This window comes from Drosophila subpulchrella, unplaced genomic scaffold, assembly GCF_014743375.2.
Source record: "Drosophila subpulchrella strain 33 F10 #4 breed RU33 unplaced genomic scaffold, RU_Dsub_v1.1 Primary Assembly Seq384, whole genome shotgun sequence".
NCBI lineage: Eukaryota > Metazoa > Arthropoda > Insecta > Diptera > Drosophilidae > Drosophila > Drosophila subpulchrella.
This window is the reverse complement of record NW_023665605.1, coordinates 209,791-227,895: the sequence shown is the minus strand read 5'-3', so window position 1 is coordinate 227,895 and position 18,105 is coordinate 209,791. Positions and strand designations below refer to the sequence as shown.

The 18,105-nt window shown below is 39.2% G+C and overlaps 1 protein-coding gene across 8 annotated transcripts in view; it reads left to right on the top strand.

Annotated features, from left to right (window-relative positions):
• The window catches only part of LOC119561890, a 129,985-nt gene that overhangs the window by 65,417 nt on the left and 46,463 nt on the right, over positions 1–18,105 (top strand). For 3 of the 8 annotated variants that reach the window (XR_005221497.1, XR_005221496.1, XR_005221502.1), the window contains 2 exons: positions 8,850–8,971; positions 9,029–9,518. The exons of the other annotated variants lie outside the window; for them this stretch is intronic. The gene's annotated coding sequence lies outside the window, so the exon portion shown is untranslated. The remainder of the gene's footprint in view (positions 1–8,849; positions 8,972–9,028; positions 9,519–18,105) is intronic. 8 annotated transcript variants of the gene reach the window in all.

Here is an 18,105-nt window from a genome sequence, read left to right as displayed (position 1 = left end):
CTTGGTGACCGCTTACAAGCTTATAAAGATTATTACCTAGAAAGTATTCTACCCTAAAGAAAGAAAAAAAACAAGTAAAGGTATCATTAATCTCGTGCGACTTAAAAACGAGATTCGCTCGGTTCCACAATATTAATAACTCCGACCCCCCCCCAAGAAAAATAATGACCCAAAAACGAATCGTAATGCTGGTTAGCCCCCATATCACTCAAATCTTCAAACCTTGATTTGTAAGCGCTTAATAATGAAGTTATAGAAATAAATACTTAGTTGTAAGTCCCAATAATGTTGCCGATATCCAATTCCATAAATTTAATCCGGCGAACAAATACTTTGTACATACCTAAGAAAACTTGTTAAATTTTCTGGTGTCGGTAGACACTAATGAATCAGATTCAACTAAAGATAATGGAATACTACCTATTTGAAAGAAAGAAAATGTTCAATCAACCAACGCCCCTTTGCAAATAAACTTGGATACTTCCTTGAAGAAAATCATGAGCGGCTAAAGGTGTGTTGTTTCCTGAATTGACATGGCAACTTAAATTATGAATCGGAAGTATCTCTCTGGTATCTTCGTCAAATAGCTGAAAAGATTATGGTTGGGTGGGTAGAGAGAGCAAGTGTCGAATATCAGCTAAGACCTTGTGAAACGTTAGCCTGTCAGTAGTATGTTTAAAGTTTGCCCTCTCTTTTTTTTTTTTTCTTTTCTTTTCCATGTTAAGTTCTATAAAGTAGTTTCTGTGGGAATCCTAAAAACTAAAGTATGTATGGACAGTTAGAGACGGCACACAGACCCACCCCATCGCCGAAAGAGCTAAGGCACTAGAGGATTCCACCCGCCGTTCTCATAACTGGGTAGAAGGAAGAGATCGCTAATCACAACTTATCTTGTGTATCGCGTACGGGCAACACTTTTATTTGTCGCGAAATACCAGCTCCTCATCCTGAGGCAACCATTACATGACTTTTGGCGCCCAACGTGGGGCCACTTTAAGAATAAAAACTTTTAGTGGTACGAACATAGATTAATTCAGTAGTGTTTAGATCATCCCAATGCCAGTATTAGTTGTGCTGAAGTAGTTGGACTTGATTGGTCTACCTATCGCATTATAAGGTACGGGAAGAGGTCGACCCTCTACAAGGCCTACGACGCTGTTATTTAGATATGGATAACAGACCGAGAAACCTACGAGGATTGACATACACCAATGGAAAAATATAGCGAAAACATCAGCTATAGGAAATCTTGTGTTACTCACAATTATTGCTCACATTTTTATGATTTAGGAGTTAGCTGTAGAATACCTTAATGAGAGCATAAAGTCAAGCTTGCATATTTATAGAATATTGAGAAGGGGCCTAAGATCACATCCCAATACTTAATTATCGCGAAGCTGGTGTATTTTTCTGTCAAGGTACTACTGCGGCAAACACAAATTTGTCTTATTGTCAGTAAATCGACGATGTATCTTTCCTGGAACTTGTCCGAATGCGATACAATGCGTTTACTTGCCGGATAAAGATCCGTAGATAGTTAAAATCTGACAGTTCGAGACCATCATAGTTAGTTTCAATAAGCGACATTTTTCATAAATGTACACTGCAGGCTAAGTCAGTATACCCGATTTTTTTTAGTTGCCAGTATATGTCAAATTCAGGAACAGTCAAAACATAGATCAAGAAAAAAAAATCAAAATGCCAGTTACAAATTCGCCTCCAAGCGCCTCTTCGGATAAAATGAAGAATAATTGCGCACTATGTGCAACTGTCATGGATAATACCAATCCTTGTTATTATCTAGCGTGCAAGGAATCCGGATTCACAAAAATTGTGTAGAAGCGTGGTTAACAGAGAATTCTTGTTGTTATACCTGTAGTGCCCCGATAACCAGAAAAGAAATTAAAGTAGTTGTAGGAAATTGCTCGCCCTCTCGTTCGCAACAAGTGCCTCCACCGCCCGACCCAGTGTCGCGGGGAGTAACCACCAGAAATTTAGTTAAAACCTTAGCACAGTTAGGAGAAGCTAGTACGGCCACCATACCCGACCCAGTCCCGTTAAACGCCAGTGGTGGTCAATCTTCGGCTTTGGATGCTAGCCAGAGTACAATCCAGTTGGAAGGTATTGCTAGTAGACCAATTCGCGGTAGGCCCCGCGCCGGTAGACCAGCTCGTACCACAAATACCCGTCGAAATCAGACTGTGGACTATAAAACTATCCAAGAAATGATAGAACAAACGGTTAATACCGTTATATCATCTTTATCTATACATAACCGTCCTCAATCTAATAATAGGCAGGTATCCGATATGAACCGGGAATCATCATCTCTCAGTTCAGCATCCATACATTCTAGGCAGACAGTCGACATCATGCAAAAGTGGGGTGTACATTTTGATGGGTCTACTGAAGGGTTAGGAGTGGACGAGTTTATTTATAGAATAAAAGTCCTAACCGACGAGACATTAGGTAGTGACTTTACAATCATGTGTAAGAACATGCATGTATTGTTCACTGGAAAAGCTAGATCTTGGTTTTGGAGATATCATAAGCAGGTGGATAGAATTGTTTGGTCAAACATTTGCGCCTCACTCCGTCAACAATATAAGGACTACCGATCGGACTTTATGAGCATGGAATTGATTAGAGCGCGCAAGCAAAAGCACGGAGAACCGTTTTCCTCTTTCTATGAGGCCGTGGCCTCATTAATTGACAAAGCCTCTATTAAAATTGAAGAAGAAAAGCTTTGTGAAATATTAAAAAACATTTTGCTACCCGATACGAGAGAAAAGTTGCTATACCAGCCAGTGCATTCTGTAGGACATTTACGTCGCTTAGTTCACATGAGCGAAAATTTGTTGCAGGAGATAAGTTGTCGCCCAGATCAGGGTAAGTCCAAACTAGGACCGAATCGCCGTCAAGTATATGCGCTAGAAGATGATAGTTCCGAAACCGAAGAAACTTCACAAGCAGAGGCGGAACTTGCTGCCTTACAAAGCTTTCATGATAAGCTAAAGTGTTGGAACTGCGAAGAATTAGGACATATCTGGCGGAACTGTTTAGCGGAGCGTCATATCTTTTGTTATACCTGTGGAAAGCTAAACGCCTACACGCCACAATGTCCAAATTGCCTCCAAAAGCAGTCGGAAAACCGACGAGTGGGTGCATTCGCTAAAAACCGAATGCCCCCGCAAATGTAAGTCAAAATACAGTAATGGATAAGCAAGCGAAAGGAAATCGAATTCCGATGCGATTTCGCCCATATGAAGAGAGAATGCAAAACTATTTAGAAGTAAGAAGCCGTATATTTCAGGATAAATATCCACAAATAAATAGGCGCACTAATAGATTAAAGTCATATTATGCTGAGGTTAAGAGAAATAAGAAAATACAGATTTCGACTATTTTTAACAACTCCACTGACTTGCGAAGTTATGCCGAAGTGTCGTTCCTACAGTATAAAGAACTTGGTATGTTGGACACGGGGGCAAACATTAGTTGCATTGGAGCAGAGCTGGCACTGCAAGATTTTTCAAATTTGTCGGAGTACAAGCCCTTAAAGTCGCGAGCGAAAACAGCAGGCGGGGAAAATCAAACTATAACAGGTTTCCTTGATACCGAAATTAGCTACAACAATATTAAAAAGCCTATGAGATTATATATTATTCCCAGCATTTAACAAAAACTAATTCTAGGCCATGACTTCTGGAGAATCTTCCAAATCGCTCCAATTATTATATCGTCGTTACAGGCGTCTAAGGAAATCAGTGAACTTTCAGGTGAAAACCTATATCCGTTAACTACCACGCAAACAACAGCTAGCAGTAGTTAAGCAATTATTTCCAAAAGCATCAGATGGATTAGGTCGTACGTCCCTAATAGAACATACAATCGAGGTGGGAAATGCATTACCAGTAAAACAACGTTTCTACCCTGTAAGTCCTGCAGTAGAAAAACTGCTGTATGCGGAAATTGACCGTATGCTACAGTTGGATGTTATTGAGCCTTCCGTGAGCCCGTGGAGCTCCCCGATGCGTCTGGTAGTCAAGCCTAACAAAATTCGACTTTGCCTTGACGCGCGCAGACTTAATGAGGCTACCAAAAAGGATGCTTATCCTTTGCCTAGCATTGACGGGATTTTTTCGAGGTTACCCAAAGCTAATATCATTTCCAAGCTAGACTTAAAAGATGCCTACTGGCAGATCCAGCTCAGCTCAGAATCAAAGCCTTTAACGGCATTCACGGTGCCTGGTCGACCGTTATACCAGTTCAAAGTTATGCCTTTCGGCCTATGTAACGCGCCGTCCACAATGTGTCGTTTAATGGATCAGATTATACCCCCAGATCTTCGCCATTGTGTCTTTGGTTACCTAGACGACCTTTGCGTTGTTACGGAAGATTTTGCATCCCATTTGTCAGTATTGGTTCGGCTTGCAGAGGAATTCCGCACGGCCAATCTTACTCTTAATATAGACAAAAGTGAATTTGGGGTAACAAGCATCAACTATTTAGGATATGTCATTGGTAGTGGAGGTATCTGCACCGACCCAGCCAAAATTTCGTGTATTATAAATTGGCCATCGCCAAAAAACCTAAAACAAGTTCGCGGATTTCTCGGAGTTTGTGGGTGGTATCGACGATTCATACATAATTTTGCTGATCTCACCTGCCCAATCACAGATGTTCTTTCTAAAAAGGTAAAGTTTTGCTGGCCTGCCGAAGCCCAAGTAGCAATGGATAAGTTAAAATCCATTTTGACCTCGGCTCCCGTGTTAACAAATCCGAACTTTGATAAAAAATTTTATCTTCACTGTGATGCTAGCGACTTTGGCATTGGTGCCGTGCTGGTTCAACTGTCAGAAGAGGATGCTGAAAAGCCCATCGCATTCATGTCGAAAAAACTGAGTCGTTCGCAACGCAACTATAGTGTAACCGAGCGCGAGTGTTTGGCTGTAGTATTAGCTATTGAAAAGTTTCGTTGCTATCTAGAATTACAAGAATTTGAAGTAGTTACTGACCATTCAAGCTTACTTTGGCTTATGAGGCAGCAAAACGTGTCTGGCAGACTTGCTCGGTGGATTTTTCGCTTGCAGCAATTTAAATTTACTTTTTCACATCGCAAAGGAAAAGACCATGTTGTTCCTGACGCTCTATCTAGGCTATGTGAAAACGAAATCTCGGCAATAGATATGGCCCCCATAATAGACCTAAGTTCCGAGGCTTTTCAGGAAGACACATACACGGCGTTAAAAACCAAGTTTACGAACAATTTAGATAAATTCCCAGACGTTAAAATAGTAGATCAATTTCTGTATATTCGTACCGAACATGCAGATGGAAACAAAATGCAAGATAAACAGGCATGGAAACTGTGGGTTCCCGAAACCTTAAGAGAAGAGGTTCTCCGACAACCCCCCAATGGCGTTACTTCCTCTCATGCGGGAATGCAAAAGACCATAGCAAAGATACGTCGAAATTTATTTTGGCCAGGCTTATCAAAAGATGTTAGAGACTATATTCGATCTTGTGACGCCTGTAAATAGAACAAGGCGCCTAACTATACCTTACGCCCCCCAATGGGTGAGCACTGTCCAACGTACAGACCATTTCAACGTCTGTATATCGATCTGCTAGGCCCTTACCCGCGTAGTAAACAGGGACATGTTGGTCTACTAATAGTACTGGACCATTTTAGCAAATATCCCTGGCTCCAACCATTGAAAAAATTTACGTCGTCGGCAATAATAGAGTTTCTACTAAAACAGGTGTTTCACAGTGTAGGCGTTCCCGAAACTATAGTAAGCGACAACGGTGCACAATTTAAGGCATCGGAATTTAACGCTTTTATTACCGAATTAGGCATAACCACGTTTATACCGCGCTTTACTCGCCACAAAGCAATGCGGCCGAGCGGGTAAACCGTTCCCTATTAGCTGCGGTCCGTTCGTACTTAAAAAACGATCAAACCGAGTGGGACATGCACATTACTAGTATAACCTGTTCCTTGAGATCATCTTTGCATCAATCGTTAGGATGTTCCCCATACCGTGCTTTATTCGGACTCCGATTATAAGTTACTCAAAGACTTATCGCTTTTGGAGGAACCTATAGTACCTATATCTCGATCAGATAACCTAGCTCTTTTGCGAAAAGAAATTCAAGCCAATATCCGTCGTGCCTATGATCGCAACGTCCGGCAATACAATTTGCGGGCAAAGCCGACGTCGTTCCGGGAAGGACAAGAAGTGTATCGTCGAAATTTTGCTCAGAGTAAATTCGTACAGAATTTTAACGCAAAGTTAGGTCCTCAATTTGTGAAATGTAGGATTAGAAAAAAACTTGGAAATTGTTATTACCAACTTGAAACCTTGCAAGGAAAAGAGGTAGGAACTTATCATGCCAAGGACATTCGAAGCTAATTCCCGCTAATATTGCATCTAAAGAAGAAATATTATCGGGTGGTGTAATGGTCGTCATTCTGAACGGAATGCCCGCCTATCATTTTTCAGCCAGAAAAACCAAAAACATTAGTTTTAGCAAACCCCTCTTAAAGTATACTTCACGGCAGCGAGGGGTAATCTTAGCTTAGCTTTTGCGTATCAGCTGCATTGTTCAGTGCCGCCAACTGGGTTCAAATTTCCATGACGTCCCAAGAAAGAAAGCTTGAGAGTCTGGAAATTTTCGGTATATAAACGCCCACGCGGATGCAATCAGTCTCTTTCACAACCCGCAAAAGTATTCTTCTCCGACCGTCGTCTAATTGATCTAAAAAAAAAACGCTACCAGGTTAAGTTCGACGCGCCATTGATAAAGTATAGCACGCCAATTAAATTGCACAAAATCCAAACCATGGTCGTTTTTGCATAAGTGAAAGAGAATGGCAGATTGCAGTCCGTTCGGGAATGGCATAATCTCATGTTCCCCAAACACGTGCTGGGTAGTGGAAAAATTATATATGATGGACGTTGATGCATACGAGCAGTACAAACAAGTGGCCCAACGACACCAAGCACGTGCTTGTTACGCGCGGGGCCCTTCTATAAATTTGGGCAAAAATGCGAGTTCGCGAGGAAGATACAAAAAACAAATAGAGACGGGACACAAATGAAAATAAAAGAAGCAACTAAGAATGAAGCAAATGAGTTAAATTATTAGTTTTTAATACCGGGATAGAAGATGATGTGCAAATTAAATGGTTAAGATTGTTATAATTATTACATAGAACGCGAAAGGGCTCGTGCAGACAAAAATTAGATGTACATCGTGGCAAATTTAGGGGATAATAATTTCGTGTAAGTCTAACAGGAACATTGAAAGTTAGGCGGTTTACAAGTTCTACAGAATCAATATCACCTCTTATAAGATTTTGCATAAAAATAGTACCAAGCATTGTTCTACGATTTGCAAGGGTAGGTAAATTAAGCAATAGTAATCTACTCTGATAGGAAGGTAGCCTTATGTTTTGATCCCAGTTCAAACTACGAAGGGCAAAAAGAAGAAATTTTTTTTGTACCGACTCAATACGGTCAATATGCACTTGATATTGTGGACTCCAAACCGAAGAACAATATTCCAAAATAGGACGGACAAGGGAGGTAAATAATAATTTGGTTGTATAAGGGACATCAAATTCTTTTGACCAACGCTTTATAAACCCAAGAACACTCATGGCCTTGCTGACAGTGGACATTATGTGGCAGTCAAATTTAAGTTTTGGGTCCAGAAGAACGCCTAAATCATTAACTGAATATATACGGTCGAGTGGCGTATTTTGAAGAGAGTAACTAACAAAAGTAGGAGTACCCCTATGAAAAGTCATAACGTTGCATTTAAGGCAGTTCAAATTTAAAAGGTTATACTCACACCATCCCTGAAAACAATCAATATCTGACTGTAAGTTGAAACCCGACGCTATATCATTATGTGATAAACAAAGCTTAACATCATCAGCATACATTAGTACACGAGAGTGTGTTATGATAGAGGGAAGATCGTTAATAAACAAAGTAAACAGCAAAGGGCCCAAATGACTACCCTGAGGCACTCCAGATGTCACATAGATCAGTTTTGAGGCAGAGTTCTTGAATATAACCCTCTGAGTCCTACCATTCAAATAACTTGAAATCCAAGTTAATAGCTTACATGGAAACCCAAGCTGATTTAATTTGAATAATAGAAGAGAGTGGTTGACAGAGTCAAAGGCCTCACTAAAATCTGTATATATAACGTCAGTCTGCATTTTTTTCTTAAAACCATTTATGGAAATACCTCTATAATTCTGGGCATCCGCCTTCGCACCCTTTTTGTGAAGTGGAATGATAAAAGAGTCCTTCCAGATAGTAGGAAAAACTGATGATGAAATAGACAAATTAAAAAGTTTAAGAATCGGTTTACATATGGTTGACGCACAAAACTTAAGCACACACCCGGGGAGTCCATCTGGACCGGGAGAATAAGTTGGCGTTGTTGTTGCTAAGTCTCTTATGAGAGAACTCTCCGTAATTTCAGGGGTAAAAATACAGTTTGCTCTATTTAAGGGATTAGGGTAGTTAGAATTTGACCAAGCAACCGAACTATAAGTAGTTTGGAAAAACTCGGCAAATAAATCAGCAATTTCAGAATCCGTCGATGCCTCCATTGAGTTAAAACGTACAGATGAAGGTAATGCCGACGACTTACGCTTGGCATTAACAAAGTTATAAAACTGCTTCGGATCATTTGAAAATTCGAATTTACATCGACTTAAATACATAGAATAGCAATGACTATTGAGAACATTAAAGTCCGATCGAGCCACCACATATTTCGAAAAATCAGATGGCTTACCCGATTTTTTACACTTTTTATAGGTGTTTGTTTTAAGGTTTTTAAGTCTTTGAAGCGCATTGGTAAACCAAGGAGGCCTGTTTCCGGAAGATCTCTTCCGCTGCTGCTTTATTTTCACTTTCTGGGAAAACCTCTTTGATCACAGGTATGGGCCACCCTTTTGGTATATCCGTATTCTAAACTAAATCAGCTTTCTTGGCAGTTCGAGGGCTGCCCGAGCTCAAGCTCCAATACGCCAGCGGCTTGCTAATGCTAAAAGGCTAAAGCCAACCATCTCATGAGCCAGTATTAGTCGTCTGGCGTAGGGATTTTACGGGGCTGGGAGGTCGTATCCGTCCCCACCAAATACCGGCAGTCAAGGCAGTCCCATCTATTAACGCCCCGGAGGAATACCGTAGCAGATTCGAAGCAGAACAGCGAGTCGATTGACTACCCCCCTAGGAATCGCGACTGACCCCGGAAGAACAGAGACTCTTCTAACTCTACGTAGCCTTCTAACAAAGAAAAATATTTTAAGAGTAGTGGTGGCGGAATTTAATAATTTGTGGAACCCGACCAACACTGAACCGAAATCATCGTTGGCCCATATAATCTTTATTAGTGCAGATGCCAAAATAGAGTTTGCAGCTAACAACAACACCGTCTCATCACTATCACGCTGGAAGGCCTTTCAACGCTGGAAGTTTAACCATGTGAGTCATACTTATGCGCCCTTGCACACCTATTTTGTGATCTATTTGTAAGTCGATCCAATCTCTCGTGTGTTTTCCCACAGCGCGTGGTGTAAGCTCCGATCGGGAGCTTTATTAGTTTTCTGTTTTGCGTATATATACTGAGAGCTTGGTGACCGCTTACAAGCTTATAAAGATTATTACCTAGAAAGTATTCTACCCTAAAGAAAGAAAAAAAACAAGTAAAGGTATCATTAATCTCGTGCGACTTAAAAACGAGATTCGCTCGGTTCCACAATATTAATAACTCCGACCCCCCCCCCCCAAGGAAAATAATGACCCAAAAACGAATCGTAATGCTGGTTAGCCCCCATATTACTCAAATCTTCAAACCTTGATTTGTAAGCGCTTAATAATGAAGTTATAGAAATAAATACTTAGTTGTAAGTCCCAATAATGTTGCCGATATCCAATTCCATAAATTTAATCCGGCGAACAAATACTTTGTACATACCTAAGAAAACTTGTTAAATTTTCTGGTGTCGGTAGACACTAATGAATCAGATTCAACTAAAGATAATGGAATACTACCTATTTGAAAGAAAGAAAATGTTCAATCAACCAACGCCCCTTTGCAAATAAACTTGGATACTTCCTTGAAGAACATCATGAGCGGCTAAAGGTGTGTTGTTTCCTGAATTGACATGGCAACTTAAATTATGAATCGGAAGTATCTCTCTGGTATCTTCGTCAAATAGCCGAAAAGATTATGGTTGGGTGGGTAGAGAGAGCAAGTGTCGAATATCAGCTAAGACCTTGTGAAACGTTAGCCTGTCAGTAGTATGCTTAAAGTTTGCCCCCTCTTTTTTTTTTTTTTTTCTTTTCTTTTCCATGTTAAGTTCTATAAAGTAGTTTCTGTGGGAATCCTAAAGCTAAAGTATGTATGGACAGTTAGAGACGGCACACAGACCCACCCCATCGCCGAAAGAGCTAAGGCACTAGAGGATTCCACCCGCCGTTCTCATAACTGGGTAGAAGGAAGAGATCGCTAATCACAACTTATCTTGTGTATCGCGTACGGGCAACACTTTTATTTGTCGCGAAATAGCAGCTCCTCATCCTGAGGCAACCATTACAAGATACTATAACTATAACTATATTAGATACCAACTAATGCTACAGAAACGTGTTATATATCTCTGAAAAGATAATTAAATCTGTCTGAATATAATAGATTTTGAGTTACGATAAAAAGTTATTTTTTAAAACCACTTGTTGACTGTTTTCTCAAAATTAAGTCGAACGATTTCTTTTTAAATTTTAAATCATACAGCCCTTGAGATTCCTCAACTTTTGATCTACAACATTTTATGCCCTAAAAATTACCGTTTGGAAGATATTAAGCGATAAAAAGTGCAACTCGTTTCAGCTCCGTATACGTAATATTTCATACTTATTCGAGTAAACAAGAAAAAAACCAATTTGATGAAAAAAATTCTTATTAGATTTTTTCAAACGGAAAATCTGTTATGGTTTTAGGGTACTTTACTTGCATGAAGCTAATCGAAATAGGAAACTTGATATATTTGTTCTACCACTTTGGAAAAACCCGCTAGTTCGGCGGAAAATGTAAGAAACGACAGATTTCTCTTGGAATCTGAAACTATACAGCCCTTGATATTCCAAACTTGTGCTATTAAAATAGGTAATTGAAGCAATAAAACTTGTTGTGCCTAATTTAAGGTGGCGTTCAGCTAAGATTAGGGGTCGAATCTGCGTGTTTGGTTTTTCAATAGCCAAGCCATATGGGGACGACTCCTAGTCATGGTATTGGGGTACTTAAACTCTTGAGCAAACAAAAACTTCGGATATCAAACAAAAACACCTCTTAACGAGGTAGAAAGTAGTGGCGAACGCGCCTTCAACAAAAATTTCTGATATCAACAATTGTGACGAAAAATGATATTACATTCGATAAAATAAATAAACTTTATTAAATTTATGTATTCCGCACGCTACAACAGAAAATTTACATGTAGGTAAATAAATATGTACTGTTGCGGGCCGAAATCATAAATTTAATATAGTTTATTTATTTTATCGAATGTAATATCATTTTTCGTCACAATTGTTGATATCAGAAATTTTTGTTAAAGGCGCGTTCGCCACTACTTTCTACCTCGTTAAGAGGTGTTTTTGTTTGATATGTTAAACAAGAAAGGAAGTTAACTTCGGCAAGCCGAAGTTTGTATACCCTTGCAGTTAAATTTATTAAATTTAAAAGTACCAAAAGTGATTTTCCCAATAGTGTAAGAAAATATGTCAAGAAACACCGAAGCTATAATTTGGTTCATATTATTTTCCTACCAATTTGGCGATCTTTCCTATGGCAGCTATATGATATAGTCGGCCGATTTCGATAAAATTAAATTCGAAATTCAGAACTAATTAAAAAATGTTATTTCCAAGCGCAGGAGGTTATGTGTTAATAAACACCGAAGCTATAATTTGTTTCATATTATTTTCCCACCAATTTTCCGATTGTTCCTATGGCAGCTATATGATATAGTCGTCCGATTTTGATAAAATTAAATTCGAAACTCAGAACTAATTAAAAAATGTTACTTCCAAGCGTTGGAGGTTATATGTTAAAAAACACCGAAGCTATAATTTGTTTCATATTATTTTCCCACCAATTTTCCTTTCGTTCCAATGGCAGCTATATGATATAGTTGTCCGATTTTGATAAAATTTAATTCGAAACTCAAAACTAATTTAAAAATGTTATTTCCAAGCCTAGGAGGGTATATGTAAAAAAAACACCAATGATATAATTTAAAAAAAATTTTTTTCCGATTATTCCTATGGGAGCTTTATATAGTGTTTCGATCCGGCTGGTTCCGACTTATATACTACCTGCAAGAGAAAGAAGACTTTTGGGAAAGTTTCAGCTTTAAAACTGAGAGACTAGCTTGCGTAGAAACGGACGGACAGACGGACATGGTTAGATCGACTCGTCTAGTCATGCTGATCAAGAATATATATACCTTATGGGGTCGGAAACGTCTCCTTCACTGCGTTGCAAACTTCTGACTGAAATCAATACACCCTCTGCAAGGGTATAAAAACACCTAAGATTTAATTTTGCTTAGTTTTTTTTTCCGATTATTCCTATGGGAGCTATAAAATATAGCTGACCGATCCGGCTGGTTCCGACTTATATACTACTTGCAAAATAAATAAGACTTTTGGGAAAGTTTCAGCCCGATAGATTTAAAACTGAGAGACTAGCTTGCGTAGAAACGGACGGACAGACGGACAGACGGACATGGCTAGATCGACTCCTCTAGTCGTGCTGATCAAGAATATATATACCTTATGGGGTCGGAAACGTCTCCTTCACTGCATTGCAAACTTCTGACTGAAATCAATATACCCTCTGCAAGGGTATAAAAACACCTAAGATTTAATTTTGCTTAGTTTTTTTTCCGATTATTCCAATGGGAGCTATAAAATATAGTTGACCGATTCGGCTGGTTCCGACTTATATACTACCTGCAAAAGAAATAAGACTTTAAGGAAAGTTTCAGCCCGATAGTATTAAAACTGAGAGACAAGTTTGCGTAGAAACGGACATTCCTATACTAAATGCAAGGGTATAACAGTTATTTTATTATTTCTCTGACCGTTTCTTTGACAGCTATATGTTAGAGACGTCAGATTTGTATTAAATTTAATTCGAAATTCTTTAAAATACACAAAATGTTATTCCCAATAGTATAAAATAATATGTCAAAAAACACCGAAGCTTTGATTTGTTTCATATTACTTTCCCACCAATTTTCCGATCGTTCCCATGGCAGCTATATGATATAGTCGTCCGATTTTGATAAAATTAAATCCGAAATTCAGAACTAATTACAAAATGTTATTTCCAAGCGAAGGAGGTTATATGCTAAAAAAACATCAAAGACTTATATACTACCTGCAAAAGATATACGACTTTTGGGAAAGTTTCAGCCCGATAGCTTTAAAACTGAGAGACTAGTTTGCGTAGAACCGGATGAACAGACGGACAGACGGACATGGCTAGATCGACTCGTCTAGTCATGCTGATCAAGAATATATATTCTTTATTGGGTCGGAAACGTCTCCTTCACTGCGTTGCAAACTTCTGACTGAAATCATAATACCCCCTGCAAGGGTATAAGAATACCAAAGTTATAATTTTTAATAATACTATACTAATAAGACTGCGAGATGGATGGAGATATCCCTAACAAATCTAGCCTATAGCGCCAACTATATTCTTCTTCTAGCCTGTAGCGCCTCTAGCGGCTTGGTGGCGTATTAGTGAAATCATCTTATTTGCTGCATGTGGTGCGCAATCTCGAATAAATTTTAAAATTTTGATTATTATTTGGCTATACCTTTTTAATGACTGGTTCGATTCTAATTTGAGGATTGGTATTGATAATAAGAACAAACTCTCATTTAAACTATTCCAAAATGCTAAAAAATGCTACACCAGATTTTGTGTTATAGTTGTCTGTAATTATTATTTTATTATTATTAATAGTTCGGCTTCTTGGTCTAATTCTAAACACTCTAATCACTTGAGTAGGACAATTGTATTTTAATACCCGTTACTCGTAGAGTAACTTTCGTCGGAAAGTCTGTAACATATAGAAGTATCCGTTTTTCGACACCATAAAGAATATATATTCTTGATCAGGATCAATAGCCGGGTCGATCTAGCCATGCCCGCCTGTCCGTATGAACGGTGTGATTTTGGAAACTATAAAAACTGCAACACAGGGACTAGGAAATCAGATTCTAACGAGTACTTCGCAGCGCAAAGCGCTCAAAACTGTGGCACCTACAGTTTTAATGCGAGAATACAAATTTTAACAGCTCTCTTATAGCTCTCGTCAATACCAATCAATTGATCCAATGTTGCCACAACCACAAACTTCTAACGCCCACACACCTCCCAAGAAGAAAATCAATGACGTCAGAGCCAGACAACGGCTAGGTGCAAGCCGAACTGCGCGGCAAATAGTCTCTTTCAAACAAAACTGTTGGACCAAATATTTAACTGAATAACGAATGCAAGTATTTCAGCTTAAGTATATGTATATAATACGTTCTAGGATTGTTCATCCTGTCAGGAGTATAATAACTCCCCACAAATTGGAGCGGAAATTATACATGGTGGCCTGCCGGCTAGGAACGGCATGGCGAAGATGAGAGTTTGGAGAAAGAGAATGTGGAAAAAGAGAGAGTTTGAAGAACTAGAGGTCGGAGAGAGAGGGAGAGAGAGGGGAGACTTCAATGGCAGAGTGATGGTGCCGTGTGCAAAAGAAAATAACGGAACGCACCGGACTTTGGACTTTGGACCAGGAGAAGAAGTGGCACATCTCAGCAGCGGGACAGCACGCCTCCGTGCCACATGCCACATGAGCCGTGGGTCTAGGACAAAGTGGTCAAACTAGATCCGTGGATCTTGAACATGGAGTGGAGAGTACCAGCGGACGGTGCGCAAATGGGAACTAACGGTTCCCGGATGCCCTACATAAGGCCGCAGAGCTCTGGGAGCTAAATCAGTCGATACGAGATTCTAACGATTACCTCGCGGCGCAAACCGCTCAAAACTGTGGCACCTACAGTTTTAATGCGAGAATACAAATTTTACATCTCTCTTATAGCTCTCGTCAATACCAATCAATTGATCCAATGTTGCCAAAACCACAAACTTCTAACGCCCACACACCTCCCAAGAAGAAAATCAATGACGTCAGAGCCAGGCAATGGCTAGGTGCAAGCCGAACTGCGCGGCAAGTATATCTCTTTCAAACAAAACTATTGGACCAAATATTTAACTGAATAACGAATCCAAGTATTTGAACTTAAGTATATGCATATAATACGCTCTAAGATTGTTCATCCTGTCAGGAGTCTAATAACTCCCCACAAATTGGAGCGGAAATTATACATGGTGGCCTGCCGGCTAGGAACGGCATGGCGAAGATGAGAGAATGTGGAAAAAGAGAGAGTTTGAAGAACTAGAGGTCGGAGAGAGAGGGAGAGAGTGGAGACTTTAATGGCAGAGTGATGGTGCCGTGTGCAAAAGGAAATAACGGAACGCACCGGACTTTGGACTTTGGACCAGGAGAAGAAGTGCCACATCTCAGCAGCGGGACAGCCCGCCTCCGTGCCACATGCCACATGAGGTTCAGCAGGATAGCGCCAAGACATCGGACTTCAGGTGGTAGCCGTGGGTCTAGGACAATGAGGCCAAACTGGATCCGTGAATCTTGAACATGGAGTGGAGAGTACCAGCGGACGGTGCGCAAATGGGAAATAACGGTAACAAGCCGTCAAGATCAGTCAGTTATCAAAGTCAATGGACCAAGTCAACCAGCAGCACGTGAAAAATAAGTCCACAAATACAAGTCGTCAGAAGCAGCGCCATGGGATGAGACGTTCGGGATTGGGACATCAGGAATCTCCGAATTGAGACACAGGTAGCTGAGGTCTAAAGGGCATCACACAGCTCATTCAAGGCGGTTTGTTTCATACTTTGTCAGTCAGAATCGAGAAATAGAGTCCTGCGATGAACAACCGTGATCTCGTGGGGAATGTTCTCAAAACCCAGTGTGCCTTGCCCGACTGTTATTTTTGTTTTTTCAAACAAAAAAATCACTAACAAGGGAAAGTCCTGAAAAAAATCCAACTACACCACTGACGTTATTAAACATTGTATTTTACATAACCGCAATGATTTTTATTTTTCAGAGTTTTATTTAAAACTCATGAAATAATCGTTATATTGTGAGTTTTATATAAAACTTGACAAATAAAACTTATTTTCTGAGTTTTACTTTTCGCTTGAAAAATAACAGTTATTCTTTGAGTTTTATATAAAAATCAAATAATAAAACTTATTCTCTGAGTTTTATTATTTAAATCAAACATAAAACTCAAAATCATATTGTGGCGGTTCCGTGGCTCGTAGAAATGTGATTAAAAATTTAAAAAATAAATGCGCGGTTGGCTATTTCTTAAAATTTATTTTAGATACAATAGACCACCGTTAGTATGTATATTTTTATTAATTTATGTCGCACAAAGGTGGAATGTCTTTACTAGCAGAGTGGACCAGTGATAGGTCTGAAAACGAAAACAAAAAAAAACAATTGCGACGTGTAGGTCTCCGTTTTTACGTCAACATTTAAATTAGATTCGCTTCTGTTGATAGTCAGTTCAATTAGTAACAACCATCTGAAAAAGGGACGAAAACCTTATAACTTACCGCGAAGCTATTTCGAATTTAATTCAATAGAAAATAAATCGTTCTTAGTGTTGGATTCAAAAGCCTTTACCACATTGACAAAGCAAAACTTTGATGAGCTCAATATGAGCCCTGTTTCATCGAGAAACATAATGATGTTAGTTGAAAGGAAATATAATGAAATCAAAGCGTCTTTAAAACTGTTGTTCAAAAACAATATAGTATGCATAAAAATGGATACAGCAACAAGATGCAACCGTGGCATTTTAGGAATCAACGCCCAGATTTATCACAATAACCGGATTTGTGTAAAAACTCTCGGTCTCGTCGAACTGCACCAAAGACATTCAGGAAGCGATCTATGCTCGGAAATCGAGAACATTTTAAAAGAGTTTAATATTTCGAAGAAACAAATATACAGTATTACCACAGATAACGGCAAGAATATGATCAAAGCAGTGTCTCTCCTAAGCGACGACGAAGCCACTTCCTTGGACGATGATGAATTTGATGACGATGAAGAACTTACCAAGAACCTTAAAGTGTTTTCAATAACATCTGTAAAATGTGCGGCCCATACCTTGCAATTAAGTGTGAAGGACTTTTTAATCAACTCAGAATGTACAAAAATAATAGAAAAAGTGCGTTCAGTAGTCAAAATGTTAAGGACTCCGTCTTCTAGGTTTGTGTTAATAATATTATATTATTAATATGTACTTAGGTCTTTTAAATTTATAAGGTATAAGTCTTGCGTCCAGGGATTACCTCTTCCCGTCATAGATGTCCCAACTCGGTGGGGCTCAACGTATTTGATGTTCCAAAGGCTGCTGGATTATGAAAACTTTTGCAAGACTGAACATAATATTGAATCCAAGTTAACGGCTTCCGACTGGACTATGATCAGAACTACACCCAGAAAAAAATCCTTTCGACACGTTCAAAAATCAAGACCAAACGTTGTCAAAAAGTGCGTAAGCCCGTTTGTTGACGGTTCATGAACAGTCGTTCGTAAAATGTGACCGAAATTTCGGGAGTGGTTTCCGAACGAATGTGGTCAGTTTATGAACACTTTCGTATTGAATTATTAACATAAGGGTCTTAATTAGGTAACGAACTGGTATTTTTCTCTAAACGTTTAGGGCACAATTTTGGAACGCCTCTGGCACAATGTGTGAACAGAACGTTCTTGAAAACAGAACGGTTGGTAAATAATCCTAATCGCTGTAATAAAAAACGTTTATATATTTTTGTTTTTTTATATTTTTATTGATCATTGGGTACACATTTAATTCTAAAGAACACTTTGTTATTGTT